General features: G+C 43.2%; 1 protein-coding gene across 1 annotated transcript in view; it reads left to right on the top strand.

Moving 5' to 3' along the window:
- The first annotated feature begins 11,324 nt into the window (after window positions 1–11,324).
- Window positions 11,325–22,378, top strand: part of ARHGAP25 (Rho GTPase activating protein 25) — a 110,676-nt gene continuing 99,622 nt past the window's right edge. Inside the window, exon 1 of the mRNA XM_007464082.1 lies at window positions 11,325–11,354. The gene's annotated coding sequence lies outside the window, so the exon portion shown is untranslated. The remainder of the gene's footprint in view (window positions 11,355–22,378) is intronic.

Genomic DNA, 22,378 nt, shown 5'->3' with positions numbered 1-22,378 from the left:
AGAATAAGCATGTCTGAATTCATCTCAGGCTTACTTTATAGAGGGGGCTGGAGAATCTCCATTTTAGTTTGCACTCACCATTGGGAAGACCCCTCTTCTATTTTCATCTTTTGGAGCACCAGGCTCCTTGAGAAGATTTTCCCTATTGATGTGGACCTAACTTCCCTATCAGCTTACATTTGGCAAGAAGATAGCCCTCTGTGTATATAAAGTACAGGACCTGGTAATAAGGGGACAAATTGTTTTCTGAAATGCCAGCAGAGGGAGCTGAGATACAAATTTTCCTCTTGCCAAATATTCCCATGGCTACAGATGAAAAAATACAAACTTTTCCCTACTAGGTTATAAATTGGAACAGATTAAGTGAAGATCCTAATATTCCAGAATTTGGCAAGTGAGTGTGCCTGGTATTTCAGTACCACTTTCCTTCCTGAGCCAGCCATATGGTCCTTGTCTTTGAGTGATGGGAGAACAGATGTAGCACTGTGTCCCAATGTGGACATTTATGCTGCCTTATGATCCTCTTCTGGGTAGAGACAAAGAGAGGGGAATCAAACTGGATTACAAGACAAATGGCTAATACATTTCTCTTTGGATTTTTTTCTAGTAAGTTAAAGAATGACTTTACTTAAAGTAATAGTGTTATTTATTCTTTTTGAGAGATGACTTATTGAGGAGTCTGATGACAAACCCTTCCATTTGATGCAAAAAAAGAACAGCTAATTACTCAGGACAGATAGTATGAGGTTGAGTTTATGCTAGGTCTGTAAATGAGTCAAATAGATAATTTATAAAGGAAAAGGAGAATCAGTCATAGAAAGGGAGGAAAAAATAATAATTCAACCTAACTTTGCAATTGTGAAGAGAAATGGAAATGCTTAAGAGAAAAGAATACAAACTTGAAATGTCAAAGACATGCACTGATGAACAGAATCCATCAAGTTCTTGAGTAAATGGAATAATGACAATAATTTTATATTAGTGGCAGAACTTCACATTATTTCCTGGGTATCAGTGGGGCTAATAATCAGGCTAAAAACAGCCGTAGGACTTTTATTTATTTAGCCCCTATGATAAGTCAGGCTTGGCTTTTCTGATTTCTGCATAGAAGAACACCAGCCTAGGAGCACTCAGAGTTATTCCACCTGAAGAACATGCTCAGTGTTTGAAATTTAGCTCCCAGTCCAGGTGGGAGCTCTGGACACACCTGGACCGTCCCCTCTTCCTGGAAGATGTCTCTGCAGCAGTTGAGTAACAGTTTCTTCTCAGGAGTTCAAAGCCCTCAGTCATCTGGTTGAAATATTTTTTCCTTGATATGAACTTGGTGGCTTTTTCTAGTTCTTATATAACTAACTGGTATGTCAACTGGGGGCTGACCTGCCCCTTGAGATGTAGGTAAAATTACCTTCAACTCTCTAATAACTGGGCCTGTGGAAAGTGAAGCAAGATTTCTGCTACATTTCCCTAGGGCAGACCAATCTTACATTGTTCTCTGCGTCCCCTCTGCCTCTTTGGCTTTCCGCTTCCTCCTGGGTTGTCTAGGTCATCCCATGCCAAATGTGAAACATAGTCGCTTTAGTTTCCACCACAAAAACTCACTCAAATAAGCATGTGTAAGACTCTTAGCAGAAGACGGCCCTGAGGAATTGATGAAGGGCGTCTAGGTGAGAGGTCACAGCTCAAAATGCAATTCCTCCTTCTCAATGGCACACAGTTCTCTCTCTCCTTCTCTCTGCTTTCCAGTGGATTTCCTGAGGAGGTCCAATGACTTCTCCTTTTATTTTCAGAGTATTTCAGCCCTTTTCTCTTGAGCCTTGGTTTTAGCCTTCATGGAGGTCCCTGGTGATGGTGACTGAGGAGAAGTGGAAATGAACTTTTCCCCCAGGTTCTTCTCAAATTATTTTTCCAAAGGGGAAGAGTCTTCTTCCTAAGACAAATTTTGGTGCAAACCGTAGGTTAATATTTTGTCAACCACATGATGATGATTTTAACTCAGTTACTCAATAGCAACTCCCACCTACATTTAGCTCCATTCACAACATTGATATTGATACATAGAAATGACTGGTTGGAAAAAGGAGGTGCTGAAAATATCCTTTAATAAGAAAAACATGCACTACAAAAGCATTCTTATTAGAGCAATAATACAGACGAAAAGAAAAATCCAATCAGTTCAGATGGGCATGCAATCATAAAATATCTCATTACTTCCTTCTGCCCCCTCTTCTCCCACCTGCTCCCCAGAGGCAGCCACTTTTGACAATTTCTGCTTTTAGTTCTTCTGATGGTTATAATCATAACTTCCCTGAATGAGAGAAATGACTAAGCCCTGAGCATGAGTGCAGACCATGTGCACTAGAAGGTTTAACTTGAAAGATGTGGGCAGGAAGTTAGGTTAGAACTACTTAAAATGCTGAAAGAGGATAGGCCCTTTCACTGCTGTTTGCCTCCTCAAACCCAGTGATCACGATCAGCATCACCTGGGAACTCTGCAGAAAAGCAATTTCTCTGGCCCCATCCTGGGACTTACTGAACCAGAACCTATGGGGTGGGGCCCAGCAATGGGTGTTATAGCAAATTCTCAGGGTGATTCTGATGCATGCTCAAGTTTGAGAGGCACTGCTCTAAATCAGCCACAGAAATCCTATTCCTCTTGCCCATGATTGGCTTAAGGTGGACATGCGACCCTGTTCTGGCTAATGAGATGCCATGGGAGGTTTGTTTGAGGGGCTTCTGGGGAAAGAGGTCTTGCTCTTAAAAGAGGTGCATGGAAGATTGGGAGCCATCCTTGGTCCTTCCACCAGATATAGTCACCTCTAGGTGAGAGGATGGAACTGCTGTGGCGTCTATTGGCGGTGGGGTGAAGTGACAGAGTGAACAGGGTGGAGTTGAGAGGTGGAAAGAATCTGATGCCCTAATGATATCCCAGGGCTCCAAAATTAACAATCTTGGACTCATTCTTCCGTGGACTTTTTTGTTGTATGCATAGGGGAGGAGAGAGGATAGGAGAATGAACCTACTCCAGCATTTATTCCATAGGCATTTGTTCAATCATTTTCACACCTGACATGCCTGAATCCAGGACCCCTCTTCTGCTGCAGCCTTCTCTTGGGCATGTTCTGAGCTGATATCCCTTCTGCCAATGTTTATCCCTCAGTGTAATTCTATCCAAGAATCGTGAAAATACTTGGTCTGCTGATCCTCTCCTATGCTTTTTCACTCTTCCTGGTCCTTCCTTATTGCCATTTAGATGGGATTTGGGGAGAGAAGAGAGAGAAAGCAATATGCTTAGTTTGCCAACTTGAATCAGAAGGCCTAGTTTGTTTGTTTGCTCTTAGTGAGACTTGGCACCCGTTGTTCCTGGTGACCCATTTCAAAAAGAGAAGGAAAGATGGAGTGCATGGAGAAGGAGGGGAGCTGTTCAGTGTGGTCCCTTCTGGCACATCCATGTAACCCTTGTGGGACGCTTCCATATATGGAAGTTATGCTTAACTCTTTCATGCTGTGGCTTCTTCCAAAATGTAGATGCTTCAAGAGAGACAGGAATACTGCAGCAAGTCATTGTGGCAATAGAGAAGGCCAGCAGGGCTCCTGGGCTTGCCTTATGTGGCTTCTACCCTTTCCTGGAGCTTGGGCCAATATCCTTCCCTCCCAGAAGTACTTGAAACTGAAGTTTCAACTGCTGAGCACAGAAGGATTGAAAATGTGTATCTAGTTATAGCCAAACCCTCAACCACATGATGTAATCTTTTTTAGCACACCTTAATTTAATATACCTTATTTTTTTATTTTTAATTTTATTGGAGTATCGTTGATTTACAAAGTTTTGTTAGTTTCAGGTGTATACCAAAGCGATTCAGTTATACTATACATATATTCATTCTTTTTCAGATTCTTTTCCCATATAGGTTATCACATGATGTAACCTTGAGTTAGCACTTACACTGGTGAGAAACCACCATGGGGTCTCTAGGGACATCTTGGAGAGACATCTGTATTCTACTTTATAGAATAATTTTCCAGCCTACACTTCCTTCAACCTGATGTGCTTTTGCCACAGCTATTTCAATTTACTCTTTGATCTTAATTGAACAATACATGTGATTCTTTTTCTCTCTTTAAATGTCAGAACATGACATTCTGTTGTTTAGAAGAACAACCCCGGGTTGTTGAGGATGGCCCAGGATGGAGAGGCTTTTACTGCCTCTAGAACTGAGTCAATTCACTCCTTTCTTTTTGAGCTTCAGTTTCTTCTGCTGCAAAAGATGGAGATTAATCATGGCTTCTGACAGGTTTGTGGTGCTGAGGCTTGACAGCAGTGGTAGGTAACACTGCAATGCTGTGTAAGAAGAGCCAAAGGTCTGAAGTATAAGTAAGTATACCATCCCCACCACTGAGAGCAGCAATAATCACTTGACCTTTTACATTTTCACTTAAAAAGTAGATGCAAGAGTGCGGTTCTTTCCAGGGAGGTGTCCGTGTGGTACCGGGAGTGTGTCTCATGAGGAGGATGTGCCGCGTGGCCTTGGCTTTGTAGTGGTCCAGCCTGAAAGCCAGTTCTTCTCCAGATTGCAGGTTCATCTTCCACAGGTTGAGCAGGGCTAGTGGTGCTCACCCATCCCAGGTGGGGTCCCTGATGCCAGGCCTGGGGTGGGGCTCCTCCCCCGCCCCGCCCCCAACCCGGCGGGAGGCTGGGCCACGTGCAGTTCTGAGCCCCCCAGGGCCACAGCCCAGGAGAGTGAGGTGGCCGAGCCCCGGGCAGCTGAGGAGACGCTGAAAGAACAATGGCAATAGAAAATCAATACAACATGGAAACTGGAATCTGCTTCCTGAATGCATTGGAAAATCAGGGACTAGTAGAAGGATAGCATACCACACAGAAACACTCTTCCATTCGTTGTTACCGTGTGGCTGACAGGGTCTTGGTGTTCCAGCTGGGTGTCAGGCCTGAGCCTCTGAGGTGGAAGAGCCGAGTTCAGGACACTGGACCACCAGATTGGCGAGAACTCTCCCAGAGATTTCCGTCTCAACGCTAAGACCCAGCTCCACACAATGACGAGCAAGCTCCAGTGCTGGACACTCCATGCCAAACAACTAGCAAGACAGGAACACAACCCCATCCATTACCAGAGAGGCTGCCTAAAATCATAAGTTCACAGACACCCCAAAACACACCACAGGATGCAGTCTTGCCCACTAGAAAGACAAGATCCAGACTCATTCAGCAGAACACAGGCACCAGTCTCCTCCACGAGGAAGCTTACACAACCCACTGAACCAACCTTACCCACTGGGGGCAGACACCAAAAACAATGGGAACTACAAACCTGCAGCCTACGAACAGGAGACCCCCAAACACAGTAAGTTAAGCAAAATGAGAAGACAGAGAAATATGCAGCAGATGAAAGAGCAAAGTAAAAATCTAACAGACCAAACAAATGAAGAGGAAATAAGCAGTCTACCTGAAAAGGACTTCAGAGTAATGAGAGTAAAGATGATCCAAAATCTTGGAAATGGAATGGAGAAAATATAAGAAACTCTTAACAAGGACCTAGAAGAACTAAAGAGCAAACAAACCATGATGAACAACACAATAAATGAAATTAAACATTCTCTAGAAGGAATCAATAGCAGAATAACTGAGGCAGAAGAACAGATAAGTGACCTGGAAGATAAAATAATGGAAATAACTACCACAGAGCGGAATAAAGAAAAAATGAAAAGAATTGAGGAGAGCCTTAGAGACCTCTGGAACAATATTAAACGCACCATCATTCAAATTATAGGAGTCCCAGAAGAAGAAAAAAAGAAAGGTGCTGAGAAAATATTTGAAGAGATTATAGTTGAAAACTTCCCTAGTATGGTAAAGGAAATAGTCACTCAATCCAGGAAGTGCAGAGAATCCCATACAGGATAAATCCAAGGAGAAACATGCCAAGGCACATGTTAATCAAACTATCAAAAATTAAATACAAAGGAAAAATATTAGAAGCAGCAAGGGAAAAGCAACAAATAACATACAAGGGAATCCCCATAAGGTTAACAGCTGATCTGTCAGCAGAAACTCTGCAGGCCAGAAGGGAATGGCAGAACATATTTAAAGTGATGAAAGGGAAAAATCTACAACCAAGATTACTCTACCCAGCAAAGATCTCATTCAGATTTGAGTGAGAAATTAAAATCTTTACAGACAAGCAAAAGCTAAGAGAATTCAGCACCACCAAACCAGATTTGCAGCAAACGTTAAAGGAAATTTTCTAGGCAGGAAACACAAGAGAAGGAAAAGATTTACAAAAACAAACCCCAAACAATTAAGAAAATGGTAATAGGAACATACATATTGATAATTACCTTAAAGGTGAATGGATTAAATGCTCCAACCAAAAGACATAGACTGGCTGAATGGATACAAAAACAAGGCCCATATATATGCTGTCTACAAGAGACCCAATTCAGACCTAGGGACACATACAGAATAAAAGTGAGGGGATGGAAAAAGACATTCCATGCAAGTGGAAATCAAAAGAAACCTGGAGTAGCAATTCTCACATCAGACAAAATAGACTTTAAAATAAAGGCTATTACAAGAGACAAAGAAGGACACTACATAATGATCAAGGGATCAATCCAAGAAGAAGATATAGCAATTGTAAATATTTATGCGCCTAACATAGGAGCACCTCAGTACATAAGGCATATGCTAACAACCATGACAGGGAAAATTGACAGTAACACAATAATAATAGAGGACTTTAACACCCCACTTTCACCAATGGACAGATCATCCAAAATGAAAATAAATAAGGAAACACAGCTTTAAATGACCCATTAAAAAAGATGGATTTAATTGATAGTGATAGGACATTCCATCCAAAAACAACAGAATACACTTTCTTCTCAAGTGCTCATGGAACATTCTCCAGGATAGGTCATATCCTGGGTCACAAATCAAGCATTGGTAAATTTAAGAAAATTGAAATCATATCAAATACCTTTTCTGACCACAATGCTGTAATACTAGATATCAAGTACAGGGAAAAATTCTGTAAAAAATACAAAGACATGGAGGCTAAACAACATGTTACTAAATAACCAAGGGATCACTGAAGAAATCAAAGAGGAAATAAAAAATACATAGAAACAAATGACAATGGAAACAGGATAACCCAAAATCTATGGGATGCAGCAAAAGCAGTTCTAAGAGGGAAGTTGATAGCAATACAATCCTACCTCAAGAAATAAGAAAAATCTCAAATAAACAAACTAACCTTACACCTAAGGAACTAGAGAAAGAAGAACAAAAAAAACCAAAAGTTAACAGAAGGAAAGAAATCATAAAGATCAGAGCAGAAATAAATGAAATAGAAACAAAGAAAACAATAGCAAAGATCAACAAAACTAAAAGCTGGTTCTTTGAGAAGATAAACAAAATTGATACACCATTAGCCGGACTCATCAAGAAAACAAGGGAGAAAGCTCAAATCCACAGAATTAGAAATGAGAAAGGAGAAGTAACAACTGACCCTGATGAAATGCAAAGAATCGTGAGGGATTACTACAAGCAACTATACGCCAATAAAATGGACAACCTGGAAGAAATGGGTAAAATCTTAGAAAAGCACAACCTTCTGAGACTGAAATAGGGAGAAATAGAAAATATAAACAGACCAACCACAAGCACTGAAATTGAAACTGTGATTAAAAATCTTCCAACAAACAAAAGCCCAGGACCAGATGGCTTCACAGGCGAATTCTATCAAACATTTAGAGAAGAGCTAACACCTATCCTTCTCAAACTCTTCCAAAATATAGCAGAGGGAGGAACACTCCCAAACTCATTCTACGAGACCACTCTCCCCTGATACCAAAACCAGAGAAAGATATCACAAAAAAAGAATACTAGAGGCCAATATCACTGATGAACATAGATGCAAAAATCCTCAACAAAATACTAGCAAACAGAATCCAACAACACATTAAAAGGATCATACACCATGATTAAGTGGGATTTATCCCAGGAATGCAAGGATTCTTCAATATATGCAAATCAAGCAATGTGATACACCATATTAAAAAACTGAAGAATAAAAACCATATGATCTTCTCAATAGATGCCAAAAATCTTTTGACAAAATTCAACACACATTTATGATAAAAACCCTCCAGAAAGTAGGCATAGAGGGAGCTTACCTCAACATAATAGAGGCCATATATGACAAACCCACAGCCAGCATCATTCTCAATGGTGAAAAACTGAAACCATTTCCCTAAGATCAGGAGCAAGAAAAGGTTGCCCACTCTCACTGCTATTATTCAACATAGTTTTGGAAGTTTTAGCCACAGCAATCAGAAAAGAAAAAGAATAAAAGGCATCCAAATTGGAAAAGAGGAAGTAAAACTGTCACTGTTTGCAGGTGACATGACACTATACATAGAGAATCCTAAAGATGCTACCAGAAAACTACTAGAGCTAATCAATGAATTTGGTAAAGTAGCAGGATACAAAATTAATGCACAGAAATCTCTTGCATTCCTATACACTAATGATGAAAAATCAGAAAGAGAAATTAAGGAAACACCCCCATTTAGCATTGCAACAAAAAGAATAAAATACCTAGGAATAAACCTACCTAAGGAGGCAAAAGACCTGTATGCAGAAAACTATAAGACACTGATGAAAGAAATTAAAAATGATACAAACAGATGGAGAGATATACCATGTTCTTGGATTGGAAGAATCAACATTGTGAAAATGACCATACTACCCAAAGCAATCTACAGATTCAATACAATCCCTATCAAACTGCCAATGGCATTTTTTCATAGAACTTGAACAGAAAATTTCACAATTTGTATGGAAACACAAAAGACCCCGAAGAGCCAAAGCAATCTTGTGAAAGAAAAACGGAGCTGGAGGAATCAGGCTCCCTGACTTCAGACTATACTACAAAGCTACAGTAATCAAGACAGTGTGGTACTGGCACAAAAACAGAAAGATAGATCAATGGAATAGGATAGAAAACCAAGAGGTAAACCCACGCACATATGGTCACCTTATTTTTGATAAAGGAGGCAAGAATATGCAATGGAGAAAAGACAGCCTCTTCAATAAGTGGTGCTGGGAAAACTGGACAGCTAAATGTAAAAGCATGAAATTAGAACACTCCCTAACACCATGCACAAAAATAAACTCAAATTGGATTAAAGACCTAAATGTAAGGCCAGACACTATAAAACTCTTAGAGGAAAACATAGGCAGAACATTCTATGACATAAATCACAGCAAGATCCATTTTGACCCACCTCCTAGAGAAATGGAAATAAAAGCAAAAATAAACAAATGGGACCTAATGAAACTTAAAAGCTTTTGCACAGCAAAGGAAACCATAAACAAGGTGAAAAGACAACCCTCCGAATGGGAGAAAATATTTTCAAATGAATCAACGGACAAAGGATTAATCTCCAAAATATACAAGCAGCTCATGCAGCTCAATATCAAACAAACAAACAACCCAATCCAAAAATGAGCAGAAGACCTAAATAGACATTTCTCCAAAGAAGATATACAGATTGCCAACAAACACATGAAAGGATGCCCAACATCACTAATCATTAGAGAAATGCAAATCAGAACTACACTGAGGTTTCACCTCACACAAGTCAGAATGGCCATCATCAAAAAATCTACAAACAATAAATGCTGGAGAGGGTGTGGAGAAAAGGGAACCCTCTTGCACTGTTGGTGGGAATGTAAATTGATACAGCCACTATGGAGAACAGTATGGAGGTTCATTAAAAAACTAAAAATAGAACTACCATATGCCGCAGCAATCCCTCTCCTGGGCATACACCCTGAGAAAACCGTAATTCAAAAAGAGTCATGTACCACAATGTTCACTGCAGCACTATTTACAATAGCCAGGACATGGAAGCAACCTAAGTGTCCATCAACAGATGAATGGATAAAGAAGATGTAGCACATATATGCAATGGAATATTACTCAGCAATAAAAAGAAATGAAATTGAGTTATTTGTAGTGAGGTGGATAGACCTAGAGTCTGTCATACAGAGTGAAGTAAGTCAGAAAGAGAAAAACAAATACCATATGCTAACACATATTATGGAATCTAAAACAAAAAAAAAAAGGTTCTGAAGAACCTAGGGGCAGGACAGGAATAAAGATGCAAATGTAGAGAGTAGACGTGAGGACACGGGGTGGGGGGAGGGTAAGCTGGGACGAAGTGAGAGAGTGGCATGGACATATATACACTACCAAATGTAAAATAGATAGCTAGTGGGAAGCAGCCACATAGCACAGGGAAATCAGCTCGGTGCTCTGTGACCACTTAGAGGGATGGAATAGGGAGGGTGGGAGGGAGACGCAAGTAGGATGGGATATGGGGATATATGTATACATATAGCTGATTCACTTTGTTATACAGCAGAAACTAGCACAACATTGTAAAGCAATTACACTCCAATAAAGATGTTAAAAAAAAAGAAAAAGTAGATCCATATCCCTATAGCTTTGCTTGTCTAAGTCTTATCTGTAATGTACTGGCAGGAAAGTTTTGGTTTCTTTAAAATGGGAGTGAAAATTTAAAGCCACATTTTAAAGCATTCTAAGTGTAGACATTTTTATGATTCTCCCTTGCATTTACCCACATGTGATTTGACATATTTTATAGTGCTATGCATTCACTCTCTCTTTCCAAAGCTAGTAACTTAATTTTCATAGAAAGAGTTATGCTTTTTTCTTTGCAGAAACTCATATTTCATTAGCTTAGGTAATCAACTTCATCCTATAATTAGAATAGTAAGTACACCTTGTATTACCTTGGGACACACTCACTTGGGAACAGATCCAACTGAGTTTATATGTACAATATACTTGGTAGGAGTGGAAGTGAATGATGCATGACCAGCTCTGGGCACTCAGTGGGCCTTGTCAAGTTTTACAGAGTACTGGACAGAGTTGGCAAGGTGGTTTAAGGCAGGTCCGTTAATGGAGCCTTTTGTGTGCCAAGCAAATGTGTTCCCTCAGCCTCCCACACTGTTGGTAGAAATGTAAATTTGTGTAGCCACTATGGAAAACAGTATGGAGGTTCCTTAAAAAACTAAAAATAGAACTACCATATGATCCAGCAATTCCACTCCTGGGTATATATCAGGAAAAGAAAAAAACTCTAATTTGAAAAGATACACGCACCCCAATGTCCACAGATCACTACTTATAATAGCCGAGACATGGAAGCAACCCAAGTGCCCATCAACAGACAATTGGCTTTAGAAGATGTGATATACATATCACACACACACACACACACACACACACACACACACACACACACACATATATATATATATATATATATATGTAATGAAATCTTACTCAGCCCTAAAAAAGAATGAAATATTGCCATTTGCAGCAACATGGATGGACCTTCAGATATTATACTTAGTGAAGTAAGTCAGACAGAGAAAGACAAATATTATATGATATCACCTATATGCGGAATCTAAATGTAATACAAATGAATCTATATACAAAACAGGAATAGACTCACAGACATTGAAAACAAATTTATGGTTATCAAAGAGGAAAGGGCGGGGGAGGGATAAATTAGGAGTATGGGATTAACAGATACAGACTACTAGGTATAAAATAGGTAAGCAACAAGGAAATACTGTATAGAACAGGGAACTGTATATTCAACATCTTGTAATAACCTGTCATGCAAAAAAAATCTGAAAAAAAATATGTTACTGAATCACTTTACTGTACACTTGAAACTAGCATACTATTGTAAATCAACTATACTTCAACTTTTAAAAATGTGTGTCCCCTTCGAATTGGTCCTCTAGAGCCTGGCTACTCAAAGTGTGATCTGGGGACCAGCAGTGTTGCATCATCTGAAACATGTTAGGAATGCAGTCACCCCAAACCTCCTGAATCAGAATGTTCATTTTAGCATGAACTCTAATAATTCAAAATCATAGGATACTCTGAGAATAACCGCTCCAGTGTCTGCTTTAAGGCCTCTGTTCTTCCCACTCTACACACTGAAATAGGTATGTCATGAATATGTCAAACCTTGTTCTGAAAAAACGGGAAAGACTGTTTTGTTGGAAATTGGCCCCCAGAGCCAGCTTATGAACTGCCCAAGAAAATCGGTTTTAGAGTCTTTGTGTGAGTTTTTGCCTGCTATTACAACAAATTACCAGAAGCCCAGGGGCTTAAAGCAACCCAGATTTATTCTCTGATAATTCTGGAGGTCAGAACCCCAAAACTGGTCCTAATAGGCTAAAGTCAAGGTGTCAGCAGGGCTAGTTTGCTCTGAGGGCTCTTAGGGAGGACTTCTCTCCTTACCTTTTCCAGCTTCCAGAGGTCATCTGCATTCCTTGGTCCGTGGCCCGTTTCTCACCTCATTCCAACCTCTGCTTCCGTAATTCACATAACCTCCCCCTGCCTCCTTGTTAAAAGGCCCCTTATGATTACACTGGGCCCACGGGGATAGTTCAGGATCGTGTTCCCATCTCAAGATCCTTCTGTTAATCACATCTGCAAAGTCCTTCTACACATTCTCAGATTCTGGGGATTAAGATGTGGACATCTTTGGCCTGGCCATTATTCAGCCTTCCACATCCTTGTCAGATATTGTTTTAGGGAAAGTTAGCATTATTATCATTACTATTTAACAATGCTTGCCATGTCCTGGTATTTTACATACGTGAAACCTAATCCTCACAAGAATAGTCCACAGTAGATATGATCATCTGGTCCTTGTAGATGATAAGCCTGGGCTTCAGACATCACAGTGACACAGAGCAGAGATTGGCACCCAGACCCTCATGAGTCCAGGCCTACTGAGCACCCCTTGACACCCAGCTAATTAACTCAGCATGAGTGACGTCGGACAGTCCAGGGTGGTCCAGTTGCCTGTTATGCCCACTGATCTAAAGCCCATGCTTATTTTGAGATGGAAATTTTACATGTTATTCAAAGACCAAAGTGATGGTTTTGATGAAAACCCTGAGAGGCTTCCTGTGCGCTATCAGCTGAGTGATCAGGGCCCGTTTCTAGAAATCACACACCTAGACAGAAAAGGTCCCACGGTTAAAATTGCAGGAGTCAGACAGAAATGCTGTCCCTTGGCAGGAGGCAGCTTGTGAGATGCCACTCTCATGAGCTTCCATGGTGAAGTGTGGCTCAAACTTTTGTGGGAGCAGAGGAATGAATCTGGGACAGAACAGAGGTGGCAGACGTGGAGACATTTCAGGGTTTTTTTGTTTGTTTGTTTAAGTAAAAAATAGCTCTTACACTTGCTCTGGAAGCTGTGCTATGGGCAGAGATCAAATTCCTCTCAATATGTGGCCATAATCACCTTGCTACTGGGATCATCTAAAAGGGTAAGTTCAAGGACCACAGTCTGCTTTCAGGATTTCCCCACTTCCCAGATTCAAACGTCCTTTAGCAAAGGTGGGCGAAATCTATGTGACTCTAAAATGTGTAGGTTACCCCTGCTCCACACCAGATGTTCTGGAATATTTGAAGGTGATCATACTAGGCTTCTCCCTGAGCAATATTATCTTTCAAACCTGAAAATAAGCTTTTATAGAAATCCAGCTGTGCTCTCAGACCGAATGCAGAAACATTTAAGACATCCCCAGGCTCCAAGGTCTTATTGTGGGTTAAAGTCTTCATTTTTTTTTCCTGCCCATGTGTCTGGAACCACACATGAAACTCCTTGGTGACAACTTTCTTACCAACTCTCCAAAAGAGTGATGTTTCAAAATGTGTCCAAGTTTTAATTTGCGCTGGCTACTTAATTTCATAAACAAAGCTTTTTTTGAAATAACATATAAAGTGTTATTTTATAGAACTGGCCAAAACTCAGACTTTTTACCAAACTCCTCTTTTTACCGTCAGAACTAACAGTCAGAAATGAATTCCTATATATAAAATAACCAAGAAGGACCTACTGTAGAGCATAGGGAACTATACTCAAAATCTTATAATAACCTATAAGGGAAGAGAATGTTATATATATATATATATATATATATACATATATACGTATATATATGCATGACTGAATCACTTTGCTGTACACCTGAAACTAACACAACTTTGTTAATCAACTATATTTCAATAAAAAATTTTAAAAATAAATAAAATTGAAAAAAAAGAAATGAATTCCTTGCTTTATTTTGAATTTTATACTTTAAGGATTATATTGTATGTTTTTGGACCCTTAAGGTTTGCAACAACTCATGGACAAAATATAGATCTCTGACCTGACCCTTAAACAAGTTACCTCTCCAGTCCATGCCTCAGTTTTCTTATCTGTAAAATGGGATGAGTCATCCAAGTTTGTGATGAAAAACATGAGGGGAAAATGAGTTTGACTGAAAGTCAAAGTGTTCTCTTTGCTGATGTGTGGAGTTAAAGTGAAGTTACGCGCTCCCGTTAACTCTTCCCTTCCCCCAGCGGGCTCTGTCTGTTCTGTGTGTAATTACTCAACGGGAACCATGGGTTTCATATCACTGATGAAATCAGCTGCCCTTGTTACTTCCTGTTCTGGCAGCGCCCTGCTGAGCCTCTCGTGATCTCAGGAGACTAGAAGCTGGCTGACAGAGCAGTCCAAGATGGGCTTAACAGTACAGTTTCCGGATTGTTGGATTAGATTTCCTCTCGGTGGCAAAGCTCCAGGTACACAGGAGATTACACGTTTACCTTCCTGCAACTTGAATCCCTTTCTCTTGTCTCTGTGTCAGGATTAGAACTCTACCCCTCCCCACAGCACCACTTCCTTCCTCTAACTTGTCCAAGCTGGCAAAATTGGGTGTGTCATTGTTTGCTCACGTGCTGGGCTGCTGGGTGGGCAAGGAGGGCTCTTGAAACTACACCACTGGTTTGTGGTCCAGAATTAGTCACCACCCTCAGCATCTCAGCCCTGCAGTGCTATGTGGACAGACAGTGCCCTTCCTCACTCTTGTCCACACCCCTCCCCAGCTGGCCCAAGTTGGCTTTGCAGCCTCATAGGCCGTTTAACCAAGGCAGGTCCCTCCTGTTCACCAAGTTAGAGCCGACACCACACATGTTAATTTGTTAACTATCAGCTTACTTTCTTATTAGATCACATGAAATGGCGCTTTATGGACTCGTTAGGTCACATAATTTCACCAGTGGAAATTAAATTCTTCTCTAAGCTTTATTAAGAACTACATGGCAGACACTATCTTGAGTGTTTTTTTTTTGTTTGTTTTTTGTTTTATGCGGTACGCGGGCCTCTCACTGCTGTGGCCTCTCCCGTTGCGGAGCACAGGCTCCAGACGCGCAGGCCCAGCGGCCACGGCTCACGGGCCCAGCCGCTCCGCGGCATGTGGGATCCTCCCGGACCGGGGCACGAACCCGTGTGCCCTGCGTCGGCAGGCGGACTCTCAACCACTGCGCCACCAGGGAAGCCCTATCTTGAGTATTTTTGATGTATGATCTCATCTGATGGTCTCATCAGCTCTTTGAGATAGGTATAATTACCTTCATTTTGCAAATGGGAGAAGAAAATCTAGGAGAGTTTCATTGACATGGTCACAGTCACACAGGTAGACAGCTGAGCAAGGAGGATTCAAACCCGGGAGTCTGGCTCTAGGGCCCCTTCTCCCCATCGAGCTTCTCACGCCAGCTCAGGCTCCTGACCCCCGACCTTTCCACAGCACTGATGGGCTCATGAGCCCTCAAGGACAGCTTCGTGAAGCCCTGAGCCAAGGATTCCGGGCAAACAGGAGCCAGTGCCACTAGGTGTGGATGCCCTCGGGCAGGTGGTGAAGAGGTGTGCCATTTCCCCACTCTCCAAACTTGGGGGGAGTGAACTTGGCCTGGGTTCAGCTGGATGCCTGTGGGCCTGTGCTGCAGCAGAGGGACACCACCTCCTCTCTGCTCTCTCTCCTTACGGGGCAAGTGTGACAGTGGCTGCGTTTGACTCTTAAGCTGGCCATTTCCGTGCTCACTTAGCCCCATGGCTACAGATGGTGAGGAGTGTGGAATAGCCGGCAGATTCCATGATGCTGGGCCCACTGGGAGGCAGTGGTCATAAATGGAGTTCCTATAGTCAGAGATGCCCAGCACACGATAAAGGAGGTCATTTATCATCCAACGGTGTGTGATCATCCATTTGGGAGAGGTGGGCAAAAGTGAAGCCCCCCTATTCGGGAGCAGCGAACTTGGGAAATTCATCTGCTAGTTATGGCCAGACCCCTGGGGATTGAGGCCTGCTCACTTAGCTGACCAGCAGTGCGTTTCTTTGCTAGATTCCTAGTTGGCCCTCCTGGTCCTTGGTGGCTGTTCCCTCACTGTTCTGGGTGTGAGCAGAGATCCCACAGGCCTCTGGGTTCTGTGGGCTCACTCTAGTGGCTGCTGTACCCAAAGGCTCGTTGGGGTTTTTCATTCCAAGTGTTGTTGTTGTTGTTGTTTTTCAGAAGTGGACCTCCCAAAGAGCATAACCCCGCACTTGTAGCCCAGAAAAGGGAGACCCTTAGTAGCAGCTGACCCTCCTGTCCGTGGTCCCAGCCTCCACAAGTGATGGCGCCGGTGCTTGGTCTGGTAGAGAGTGCTGATACTGAGTAAATGCTGCTCAACTAGGCATGCAGAAAGGCTCGACGGGGTCCTCCAGGGTGGAAGATGTCTCCCCCACCCCAAGGGTGCTAGCAGGTCAGGGGAGAGCAGTAATCAGGGTGACCATGATGTCTGTGGGCCACTGAAATCCCTGAGAGGGCAGGTCACGAACCCTAAGGAGGGTTGGTGGTCTGGCAGCCACGCGTGGTGGATTCCTCACCTGGTGGAACTGAGCCGTGAGGCTGCTGTCTTCCATCCTTTGGCTTCTCCTCATGATTGTGAAAGACTAGGCAGAGGATGGGACCAAAGATTCCTCCCCAGGATGGAGCAGTTACTGTATAAATATACTGTCGGGCCTCTGGGGAAAGAGAACTGGGCTTCCTAAGGCCCGAGTCACCAGAATCTCTAGATGGAATCTGTGCAGTGGAGTAAGGCCAGTGACAGGCAGTAAAGGGTTAATGCAGAACTTTTTTTGGAAAAATAGGTATGGAGAGTGGCTGATCAAGTAGGCTGACACACCTGGCCCGGTCTTTTGTAATTTAAATTTTTAAATACAATTTTTAAAGGTTACTTTCCATCTACAGTTATTACAAAATATTGGCTCTATTCCCTTGTTGTGCAGTACAGCCTTGAGCCTGTCTTACACCCCACGGTTTGCATCTCCCGCTCCCCCTACCCTTTTCTGCCCCTCCCCCTACACCCAGCCCAGTCTTGAACCGGACTCACAGTGAATAAGTTTATATACCCGTGTGGGGAACGAAGGAGACCCCAGATGCAAAGTTGAACAGCCCTGCCGAGACCACCGGTAGCACCTGGCTCAGCCTGCCCTGTAAGATCCCAGGCAGGATGGGTGCAACCCGCAGGGCTCCACCCAGGAAAGAGGGGACAAAAGGTAGAGGAAGCCCAGAAAGGGAAAGTGGGTCAAATCTGCCATGATAACCCATCACCTAAAGCAGGATGGTTAACAGCATTTTTGTTAGACGAGAAATGGAGGGGTTTCTAATTCTTAAACCATGGGGGGAAATACGGAAAGCTTGAAAGGGGAAGCCAGGCTGGGCAGAGTTTCGGGAGAACCCGGGCATGTGTGCGTGAGTTCTGTCTCTCTCTGCATGTGGCTTGGTTGGCCTACACAGGGCAGAGGGCTTGTGTTCAAGGCCAGGGGGACAAATCTCGGTTTCAGAGAGCCGGCAGGCGGCCACCTAGGTGCCAGCACTGTGGTCGCTGGTTAATAGCAAAGAAGGCTCATTGGAGCCAAAGCGGGGGAAGAGGGGTTGTCAGCCCACTGAGGGGCATTCTGGTGGGCTTACCCTCTCTGGGCTCCTTGGGCAGTCTGTCCAAGCCTGTAGACCTACTGTGGGACCAGCTGTGAAACAGGAAGCCAGTGGGCTACCCCTGAGCCTGGATGGGCCATTTTTCAAAAATCATTGGAATGGACTACATTCATTGAGAAACTTCTCATGGCAGTTTGTAATCGTTGGACAGGGTAAGAAGGGGCAGATAAAAACCTAGAGTAGGTATGAAAAGGAGGGTGACCAATCAGAGCACCGTCAAGGTCAAGGAGGAGGTAGGGCAAGAAGGGCTGCCTTCTTGCCCTAGGGCTCCCTCTAGGGCTCAGTGAATCCCTACCCTGCACTGGGTTCCGAGGACAAAGGGAAATAAAGGCACTGAATCTTGGCACCTTGACCATTTCCATCCATCTTTGGACTCTGGTGTGAGCTAAGTGCTTGAGAAATGCTGGCATGGAGGGACTCCCTGGGGGGCAATCACGAGGCCCAGGCTCCTCTGCCACGGGGAGACCCCTGGGCCCCTGAGAGTGGATGAGTGAGGGGTGGGAGAAGCTAGCCCTGCATCCCTCGCTCATATGGCCTGCTTGGCCACGTTAGCCTCCAAGTTGCTCTGACCACCTGTTCTGGGGGTTGGTGCCTTAGCTGCAGGATGCTTTTAAAAGGGCTTGAGTGAGGGAGACAGGGAGGAGACAGGCCCTGGCACTGCCTGTAGCCTGTCACTCAGGGATGGACACAAATTGGACCTACAGACGGGCCTTGGGTGATTTTACTAACACACTTTCTGGTCCCTGGAGGTTACCTCTGGTGGCAAGATGGAGATTCCTGGGTCCCCACAGAGTGTATTGCTCCAAAGAGAGGCATACATCACCTGGTTCACTTTGGAAGGAGTGGAAGACCCCCGCTGGTTCGGCATGGACACATCCAACACTGGGAAGGAGGTGGAGTGGGAAAAATCCCTAATCCAGACACCACAGAGCTATGCTGAGCGTGCTGAGCCACTAGGGTCAGAGAGCCGAACTGGAGCTGAGCAGGGATGTCTAGTGGGGGCTCTGCATGGCCAGGAAGCACGGCTTCCCTTCTAACAGTGGGATAGGCTGAGACTCCCGTGGACTCAACTTCCCACTGGACTGGGGGGGGCCCCAACTCTCCAGGTGTTAGGGCGTGGACATTTCCCCTAGTCTCCTGAACACCTGGCCTGTCCCTGAGACCGCTTGACATATGAGCCTATAGTGTGTATTTCTCTTGGGCAAGACCTCTCACGCCAGCCTCATAAGAAAGGAAAACACCCTGCTGGGCCAAGGCCCACAGTGCGCGATCTCTGCAGGATGTGGAGAGAACGGGGCCAGGGGCACCTGGGGCCCTTCAGGTTAATACCAATTGCACTTGCTGATGTTCTTCCTGAGCTGCTCGGGGGACCAAAAAAGTGTAAGGTCAAGGAAATGTCTATTTACATGATGTAAAATATCCATCCAGGGGACCTCAGCCCTGAACACCAGACTCCTATCCAGCTGCCCACTGGACCGTCTCCACTTGGACGTTTACTGGACATCTTTAGCTCACAACGTGCTGACCATCTTCACCCGTCTGCTCCACCCCTTCTCCCCAGCCTGCTCCTTCCTTGCCTTTCCATCTCAGCCAGTAGAAGCCCTATTGTTCCATTTTCTCAGGCCAAGACTCTTGTAGTTTCCCTTGATTCCTCTCTTTCTCTCACACCCCTCATCCAATCTGTTAATAGAACTGACAGGATTGGTCCAGGATGTATTTAGAATCTCAGCCCTTCTCACCAACTCCTTGGCCACTGCCAGAGCCTGTGCTGGTCCATATGGTGATGCTTTTGTAATGTTTAGAAAAATATCACCCACATAACTTAATGGGTGGACAGAGTCTTTGAAGAGAAAGGTTCCCTTCCCTTTGGAGGGATGCAGCTCCACACTTAGGCCTTGGCTGGATTCCAGTGCCCCTTCACCCTACCCATGAGGCCAGTGCCTCTGCAATGTATCAACTGCACAGCCATGTGTGGTGTGCTGGCTAGTCCACACTGGTCCAGACGCACTGTCCCCTCTCACCTGCACTGTTGCAGTCAGCCTCTGAAATCTCTGCTTCTGCCCTCGCCCTCCTCACCCTTCAGACAATTTACCCGTTTTTGCTTCCTTCCTGCCTACTTGAGCTGGGACCTCTTATTTCCTCTTCCCCAGCCCTCAGCATGGAAACCATAGTGATTATTTTTTTTTATTAGTGAAGTGCAGTTGCTATACAATATTGTATAAGTTTCAGGTGTACAATATAGTGATTCACACCTTTTTAAAGGTTATACTCCATTTATATCATAGTTTTAAAATATTGGCTATATTCTCCGTGTTGTGCAATACGTCCTTGTAGCTTATTTTATACCTAATAGTTTGTCCCTCTTAATCCCCTACCCCTGTGTTGCCCCTCCCCACGTTCCTGTCCCCACTGGTAACAGTAGTTTGTTCTCTATATCTGTGAGTTTGCTTCTTCTTTTTTTTTTTTTGTTTTTTTGGTTGTTTGTTTGTTTTTTGCAGTACACGGGCCTCTCACTGTTGTGGCCTCTCCCGCTATGGAGCACAGGCTCTGGACGCGCAGGCTCAGCGGCCATGGCTCACGGGCCCAGCCGCTCCGCGGCATGTGGGATCTTCCCGGACCGGGGCATGAATCCGTGTCCCCTGCATCGGCAGGCGGACTCTCAACCACTGCGCTACCAGGGAAGCCCTTCTTTTTTTAATATTCCCTAGTTTGTTGTATTTCTTTTAGATTCCACATATAAGTGATATCATACAGTATTTATCTTTCTCTCTCTGATTTATTTCACTTAGCGTAATGCCAAGTCCGTCCATGTTGCTGCAAATGGCAAAATTTCATTCTTTTTTATGGCTGAGTAGCATTCTATTATATATATATGTATATATAAAAATATATGTGTATATATAAAAATCTCTATCCATTCATCTGTTGATAGGCGCTTAGGTTGTTTCCATATCTTAGCTGCTGTAAATGGTGCTGTTATGAATATTGGGGTGCATGTATCTTTTCGAATTAGTGTTTTTGGTTTTTTTGGAAATATATCCAAGAGTGGAATCACTGGGTCATATGATAGTTCTATTTTTAGATTTTGAGAAATGTCCATACTGTTCTCCATAGTGGCTGCATCAATTTATATTCCCACCAGCAGTGCACCAGGGTCCCTTTTCTCCACATCATCGCCAACTTTTGTTATTTGTGATGGTAGCTGTTCTGACAGGTGTGAGGCCATACCTCATTGTGGTTTTGATTTGCATTTCCCTGATGATTATCGATGCTGAGCATCCTTTCATAGTGATCTTTTAAAAGTACAAATCAAGTTAAGTCACTCTTCTGTTCAAAACCTCACTCCAAGTAAAAGTCCCGGCTAGGTCCTAGAAAGCCCTGTGCAGTCGGCCCCCTGTTACCTCATTCATCATCCCATCCCCAGCGATCTCCCCCTTCCTCCCTCCACTCCAGGAACATGGCCTTGCCGCTGTCTCTTGGTTATACTTGGCTTGCTCCTATCTCGGGTGGGGCCCTTGCACTCACCCTCCTTTCTTCTGGAATGTCCTTCTGCAGATATTCGCCTGGCTCATTCCTCACTTTCTCTAGGTCTTTACTCAAATGGCACACGTCCGACTATTTACAGCTGCAGCCACCCCTCCTGAAACCCAGCACCTCTTTTCCCTTCCCAGGGAACATTTTCTCTTTTCCACAGCGCTCACCCCTCGTAACATAGCACACTCATCCTGCTTATTATTGTGGTTATGTCTCTCTCTCCTCACTGGAATAAGCTTCACAAAAGCAGGAGTTTTTGGCTGTCTTGCTTTTGGCTATACTCCCAACACCTAGAACAGTGCGTGGTACATCATAGGTGAACAACTTATTTGCTATTTGTCTAGTGAATGAGCAGCAAGAAGCAGAATGGAACTCTTACACTGAAACATATGAAGTTGTTTTTGCCAGTCGAAAGTGGTCAAATATCAGAAGTTTCATGTGGTTCAGCCTAATATAACGCAGACCATGATTGGCCCAAAGGATGTGTTATGTGGGGGACACTTCCCCTTGATTTGCTCTGTGTGCTGCCATTCAAAAACTTCAGCTTCTGTTTAGAACGCTTCAGGGACAAATTTCCCATTTAAGTGGACATTTCTCTCTCTAATCCTGTGATCCATGGAACAGCCTTCCTCCAGGGAAAATTAAAAGACATTATTTTATATATATATAAAATATATATAATATAATGTTATTAATAATATAACTATAATATAAATAATATATTATTATGTAATAATATATAATATATTACAGTATATTATATAGAGTATAGTATATATACTATATATACTGTAATATACAATAATATATATTATATTAATTTATATTATGTTATATATAGTAGATACTGTATAGTATAGTACATATATTGATATATATCATTATATATACTATATA

Source organism: Lipotes vexillifer, unplaced genomic scaffold, assembly GCF_000442215.2.
Source record: "Lipotes vexillifer unplaced genomic scaffold, Lipotes_vexillifer_v1.1 scaffold311, whole genome shotgun sequence".
NCBI lineage: Eukaryota > Metazoa > Chordata > Mammalia > Artiodactyla > Lipotidae > Lipotes > Lipotes vexillifer.
This window is presented reverse-complemented; position numbering and strand designations above follow the sequence as displayed.